Consider the following 6,000-nt stretch of genomic DNA (forward strand, 5'->3'; position numbering starts at 1 on the left):
AAATCATAGCATCAGATTAAATATCACTGACTGAAATGGGCATCCATTAGATTTTCCTGATATTAATAAGTAAATGAGTATGTAAGGGAAAAATAATAATCTTCCCTATAGTATAATGCCAGCTAACAAATGTTCAAGAACTTATGGAATTAGAAAAGCATAGCTTGAGATCCATAGTGATCATTATTTTAGGCAAAAAGTATCAATAGATTCTAAAACTAGTGGATAAAAGTTGGAGTATTTACATGACCTCAAAATAACTGCCCATAAAACCTTTATTAATTTCAAAAGAGAAAAAGAGTAACTGTACAATAGAGAGCCCTGGTAGATATGATGCTATTTCAAGAGCTCAAAGTCTACATCACCAGTAATGGGATAAAACCAACATCATATGTTATGTTATGGGATGCCATGAAAACACTACATCTGTGGTATTCCTGTCCAGAATGCATAAATTTCACTTTAATTTAATCATGAGGAAGTATAAAACAAATCCAAATTGAGCCATTTCTTGAAATAAATCTCCTTAAGAGGGTGCACATGTACACACACACACACGCGCGCGCGCGCGCACACACACACTATTAGTTCTGTTTCTCTGGAAAATCCTTCCTGATAACAGTAACAAGTTTGGATTCAGAAGCTTTTGATCATTCAGTTTGCTTATTTTAAGTTTCTGCTCAAATGTCACATTCTCATAGAGGTCTATCACTGTATTGAAAATGAAAATTAATTATCTCTGCATTCCATATTCTTTTTTTTTCATTCCATATTCTTGACCCCACTGTACTTTCTTCCATAGCAATGTCACTTTCCACACACTGTGCTACTATTTATTGTGTTTATTTCCTATCTCCCTTTTCTAGTATATAAGCAGGTGTAGGACAAGTTCCTTGGGAAAAACCTCTGGAGATTTGTGTGCAGGATGCTTATGGGGGTGGGTGGTGCTCCCAGGAAGAGCAGCCATAATGGACTGAGGAAACAGGGCTGGTTAGAGAATACAGTTCTCAGCAGATCCCCAGGGGAGCTCTGAAGCTGGGGTAGGGCTTCTGGCTATCCTGAACTGAAACAAAAGGGGCTGGGCCTTTGCACCCCCATAGCAATCAGTCATTGGAAGCAGGGTGCATCAGCGAAGGGGAATTACCTTGGGTAACACAGTTCCCTTTGGCCAAGGGCAATTCCTAGGAGGAGTCAGTCATGGATCAGCAGCCGGAAACACTCCTGGAACCTAGGAAATGAGCAGTGTGATCCTGAATGGGGAATCTGGGCAGTGCACCCTAACAGTAGCTACTACAGCAGGATCTTTGTCTATTACTACTGTATCCCCAGCTCCCAGAAGAGGGCCAGAATTGTTGACCAGATGGGTGAGTACATGAATAAATGAACAAATGAATGAATGAATTCCTTACCCAAAAGGTCAGCATGCACAGACAGGATGTGGCCACTAGTCTCAGTTGACAAGCAGAATGACAACAGTGTAAAAAGAGAAAATAGGCCAATGTGAACAGAGAAACCTTTAAGACAATCAGTATAAAACAAAACCAGCAAATGGGAGAAGAGATGCATAGGACTTCTGGAAAGAATGGTAAGGCTGGATATGGCATCGAAGACATTTATATTTCAGGGAGTTTCCAAATCTTCCATGTAGATTCTGAGCAGTTATTGTAGGACCAGGGTGTGCTGTTGAAGGCCTGAGGGGCCCAGGGTTAAAGAAAGCATCCTGCTAACACAAGGAGCAACTGGCTCCCGTGACAGAACTTTTAACAAGCCTTTTCTCATATCTGTTGACTTAACGCAGACCAGGGAATTCTTTGAAAGGCAACATGGCTATAAATCAGCAAGTCCCGTAACGTGCATTCCAGGGTCTTGGAGGAAAAAGCGCACACAAAGGCACCTCTTCTAAGTCTTTAGGAATGCTGTGGTGAGTGGCCCTGGGAGTCTTGGGGTTAGACTGGGGCTGGGAATGGAAAACATCCAGAAGGGAGGAGCAGGGAAGCACCAGTGACAGTAACACCACAGCATGTTTTTACTAAAACATTGGGCACCCAAGCACCTAGCTCAGGGCCTAATACTAGTGGATAATTAGCACTCAAGGAATTTCTGTTGAATGACACTAAATCATAGTCAGTTGTCTTGTTTCTGGCCCTGGTTCTGTCATTCACTAGCTGTATGACCTTGAGGAACTCCCTTCTCTGAACTTTGGTCATCCTGTGAATAAAACGTTGGGTTTGAATACAAATGGAATCTTTGGGAGTGAATGGCCCATCAGTTCCTGAGTTTTAAAGAGCCCTGAAAGAGGTTCGTGAAGCTGTGAAAAGGAAAAAAATACAAAAAACCTACATGTCAGAGAACACTGCAGCTTCCTGAGCTAGCTTGACCACCTGAGATGGTCAGAACCTGCTAAAGGAAGTAAACAATTCCTGCCAGGGCTGCTCCTCTCACCCCCACCCCCACCCACCCCAGGGGAATCTGCAGGGGCAGCAGGAGACTGCAGCGTTCACCACTCCAGGAGAAGTGCCTCTTCCACAGCTCGCTCAAACACAACAGATCCCCCGAAACACACACACAAAAAATCCCCTTTGGAGCAGTCTGATGCCAGGTCAAGGGGGTAAGAGCAGATGTTTCTGATGCCCACTGGAACCTCCATTATATCTGGGGCAGACCATCTCCTAAAGGCCCCAAGGCAGGCAGATTCAATTTTAGTCAATTGCCTGCTTACTTCCATCAGTAGCCTGATGTGGTGGGAAGGACAACAGGCTCCCACTAAGAATACAGGAGTTCAAATTCTAGCTTTCCTGACACTTACAAACTTGACAAGTGACTTGATTTCTCTGGATCTGTAAAATTGGAATGATCAAATAGTTGATTTATTAAATCAGCATATTTATTTCCCCTCCCAACCTGTCCTCTCTCCCTCCTTCCTTCTCTCCTTCTCTTTTGTGCAAGTCAGCCTAGTTAGAGCAGAGTACAAAACAAGGCCAAGGGCATGATAAGTGTGATGCTTATATAGGGCCACATTCCTGCTCCTTGTCTTTGCCCTGTCAGTTCTAAAGAGTCAACTTGCTAATTGTGTGCTTATACCTTCTCATCACAGAGCAAAGGCAGTTTGCCACTGACCAGTATCACTGTGGACAAATACTATTTACTCAGCAAGGATGCCAAGCATTTTTAATCCCTGACTCATCAGGAAGAGGAATTTGGCAAAAGCAGGATTGGGGTGGGGAATGAATGAGATGAAACTGAGTGAGGCCAGAATGTAATTATGAGGGTCAGATTCCACCATTCTGGAGCACAGAGGAAGAGGGGAGGAGATGGTCCTTTCCCTTAGAAGAGCTGAAGCGACCTCAGTTCTCCCTTTGGAAAACTAAAGAAGAGATGACTATAAAAGATGTTTGGGGTTCTTCTTCTCTCTTTCAGAGTTGGACCTTATGCTGAACCAGGGCCTCTGAATCCTTGGGCAGGCTGCTGACATCATTGAAAGGGGCCCTCAAAATCTACATTTCTACTCAGCAGTATTTGTGTACTATGGAACTTTAAGTTCAAGTGCTTTCAAAGAGGACTTTTGACTTACTATCTGGGTCCTTGTATTCAAATCAGTTGGATTCAGACCCACTGCAGCCAGGCCTAATCGCTGAGTCTCCATTTCTCCAGACATCTCTCTCCATCTCTCCATCTCTGGAGAGATGCCCCATCTCTCTCCACACTTGGGATTCAGCAGCCTAGCTGTGGGAACAAACCACAGAGCAGCTTCCTCCCCTCTGCCTAGGACCTACCAGCAGTAGGCAGATATGGCCTGCCTGGGCCTTCCCCCTCAATGTTAATCCTCTTGGAGCTGAATCTGAAGCAGTACTTGGCTTCTCTGGGTATCAAGGGACAGTGACTCACAGTGACAGTCCATTTGCTTACTCCACTTTGACTGATGGTCTTGCTAGACCTACTCCTTTTATTGTTTCTAGCCCTTTCTTCCCGTTACTTGACTCTTCATCATCTCTTCCTCCCCCTTTTAAGATCCTAAAGACAGCCTTGTTGTCCCTTTGCACCTATCTTCCTTTCCCAAGATCCTTGCCTTCTCTTCTAAGTCTTTCCTCTGTAGGTAAGCCATGAGGATTTCCTCCTCTGTGGTGCCATAGGATGCTCTGAATACCAGATTGTACTCCGGTGGGCACAGCGAATCACCCAAGGTGAGTGGATATCGAGAAAAACTGAACAAGTCTCAAGAAAGAAAGAATGGCATCAATTGAGCCCTGACTGCAGGCCAGGGAATTTATATGCAATGTATATGTAGTCCTCACAGTACTCTTATGAGATCCTTTTACTCCTATTGTACTGGTGAGCAAATTATGGCTCAGAGAAGTTAAGTACCTAAGCTAAAGACTCAGTTAGCAAATGACAGTCATAACCTTCCCCACATTTGTCTGAATCTGGAGCTCACTCTTGTTTCCACACTTTGGCATCTTACTGACTCCACAGTAATCTTCACATCCACCTCTGGCTGATGCAATGTCATCTTGATGCTCAAGGAAATCTGATGTGTCAGGTTCAAATTTAATCACAACATCCTATAAATTATAGTTAGAGAAGCAGAAATAAATGTGTCAAGATGATTTATAGGATGAGACATAAGCTCTGATAATTTGACCTGAGTTGAAAGATGTTAAGTCTGTGTGAGTGTATGAGAGACAGAAATAAACAAGCTCAGCACATTAATAAAAGCATCAGTGTAGGGCGAGTGGTCCCAAATGCTGGAGCACAGTGAGAGAGCAGCTCAGGGAATGATTTTAATAAACAGAGACTCTGGCCTCAAAGGAATACCCAGAATTAGGAAAACCCTAAACTTTTCTCATTTCATGTTTTATTGTAAAGAAATACTGTATAGAATTTATTATTAGTAAGAATTATTGAATAAGGGGTCTTTAAACAAAACACACATAAAACAAGACTATGTATTGATCAGTTGACAAAAATGTGAACAGAGGCTTGTAGGAATCTGACCCTGAATTTCCTCAAGGAGCCATAGCTTAATACTTGCTGATTCAGCGTTTGTAGTGACTTTATAGAACATAATGACCGTGAATCATGAGAACTGACTGTATGGGTTTTTTGTTTTTGGCTTTTTGTTTTTTGTTTTTGCCTATTTATATTGTCCCTCTCACTGGACAGTATACTCCATGAAGGTAGGCATCATGTTTTCCTCACTTCTTGATTCTTGCAATCCCCTGGATTAATCCCACTATGGCATGTACCAAATAAATGTTTTTTTGGAATGAATACATGGATTAGTGAAAGTTAGGAAAAGAATCATGGAAGTTTAGAATCACAGAAGTCAAGAGAGTTTTGAGGAGTGAGTAATCATCCATGTAGCCAAAGCAGAGGGATTGGATGGGTAGGGAGGAGCAAGTATCCACTGGGTTGGCAGGCAGGAGGTCACTGATGGCCTGGGAGATCTGTTTAAGTTGTGAAAGAAGGACAGAAGGCATATTGCAGTGGGCTAAGGAACTGGGAGTGAAGAAAGAGGTAGGCTACATTTTTTAGAAGTTTAGGTAATAAGGGGAAGAAATAGATTCAACAGAAGCTAGAGGAGCCCCTGCTCAAGGAGTGGGTCTTTCAGGATTGGAGAAGTGTTTTCATAGTCAGAAGCTGAGGGGAAGTAGCCCAGAGAGAGGGAGAGGTTAAGGGTATAGCAGAGAGAGGTGGGAAGAATAGTATGTCATTCATGGCAGAAGTCAAACTTTGAACAAGAAGAGGGAGATCTCAGCCTTACAAGTTAGAGAAAAGGAAAAAAGGATGAATGCAGATACTAATATATTGATAGTGAAGGGGGCAGGAAGTTGAAGGAGATCATTCCTGATTACCTTGATTTCTCTCTGTCCAGTAGGAGGCCAGTTAGGACATAAGGGAAGGAGAAAGAAGACATCTGTACACTGAGCTGGGGCTTAGAGATTGTGAAGGAGCATAGTCCCAGATAAATCCAAGGACTGATGGATAAAGGAGCACTGGAAA

General features: G+C 43.0%; 1 protein-coding gene across 1 annotated transcript in view; it reads right to left on the bottom strand.

Annotated features, from left to right (window-relative positions):
• ANKRD55 (ankyrin repeat domain 55) overlaps positions 1 to 1,196 on the bottom strand; it is a 113,784-nt gene extending 112,588 nt beyond the window's left edge. The window contains exon 1 of the mRNA XM_072826487.1: positions 1,145 to 1,196. The gene's annotated coding sequence lies outside the window, so the exon portion shown is untranslated. The remainder of the gene's footprint in view (positions 1 to 1,144) is intronic.
• Between the last annotated feature and the right edge of the window lie 4,804 nt (positions 1,197 to 6,000).

This window comes from Canis lupus, chromosome 5, assembly GCF_048164855.1.
Source record: "Canis lupus baileyi chromosome 5, mCanLup2.hap1, whole genome shotgun sequence".
Taxonomy (NCBI): domain Eukaryota; kingdom Metazoa; phylum Chordata; class Mammalia; order Carnivora; family Canidae; genus Canis; species Canis lupus.